Here is a 1,208-nt window from a genome sequence, read left to right on the forward strand (position 1 = left end):
CCACCCTGACTAACGGAAGTAGGAGATAGGAAGATTATTATTGCAATCAGATCTATGACATCATTTATTTACGAAACTTATCTCAAGATTGATTGATAAGCATGATGATAAAGTTTTAATAATTAAACTTTAAAGTTAAAGTTTTTAAAGTTTTTTAAACTTTGCACTTTTATTTCATTTGTTTTGCGTATAAGTGAGGTGAATATGAATGACAGTAATTTGCTAAATGATAATAAATTCTGATATGACATGTTTATGTGTGTATTTTGAAAATATGATTACATCTCATGGCACATCTGGGTAAATATTTTTGTTCTGAATTTTCCTTATGTACTTACATCTTTCATAATGAGGAAACTTTCACTTTCTAGTACATGAAAACGAAGTATGCTATTTTAGCAGAATGGTGACATCATGATTTCATCTGTAATGTTTACTACATCACAGAAAAACTGGGGTTTCCATTAGAACCAATGGTTGGTGATGTAACAATTTTTCGAAAATCTAGCAAGAATTGTTATTGAAAACCTTATTGGCGCTTCACTGATTGCACTTGTTTTATATCTAAAATCTTAGAGTTGTTAACCTTAATCTACAAACACACCCGACTCTCGATTTAGTCACAGTGTCATAGGTGACCTGCAAGTAGTCTTGGTGCTCAATTGGGAGCATCGAAACGTAAATGATCAGGGCTGTCTGAACCGTTTGTAATTGAAATGCATTATATTGCGCTATCTCCGCATGTAAGTACCCGCGCACTTCGCCTTTCTGCTACGACGCTGGCGTTTTTAGATAATAGTCGCAACCGACTCTCTCCCCGGGCACTCAATAACTGTTTGGGCCAGTAGTTCTAGTAATAATTAAACCGCGAGTGGCTAAAATGAAAGTCAGTTGTGAATAAAAATTAATTAAATTCATAAAACTGCCAAGAAAGGATCATTAATGTCATAATCGTTTATTTAAATGTAGTTACTTGCATATTTGTATCTTTTGTTTCAGTTTATAATCAAGAATCGCATCTTTCATTCAATTTTAATTTACAGAACGTACAATGTACATTTACGAGGGTAGTTCAATAAGTCCTTAGAATGACCAACAGATGGCGAGCTAATCGCTCCAAATCATCTGTTTTCAGTCAGCACCACTCCCGACTAGATATATGGTGCAGTCACAGTCCACATCTTCTGAGTTTACGTGTTTTTATAACC

The sequence above is a fragment of the Belonocnema kinseyi genome, chromosome 3 (assembly GCF_010883055.1).
Source record: "Belonocnema kinseyi isolate 2016_QV_RU_SX_M_011 chromosome 3, B_treatae_v1, whole genome shotgun sequence".
In the NCBI taxonomy this organism is placed as follows: domain Eukaryota; kingdom Metazoa; phylum Arthropoda; class Insecta; order Hymenoptera; family Cynipidae; genus Belonocnema; species Belonocnema kinseyi.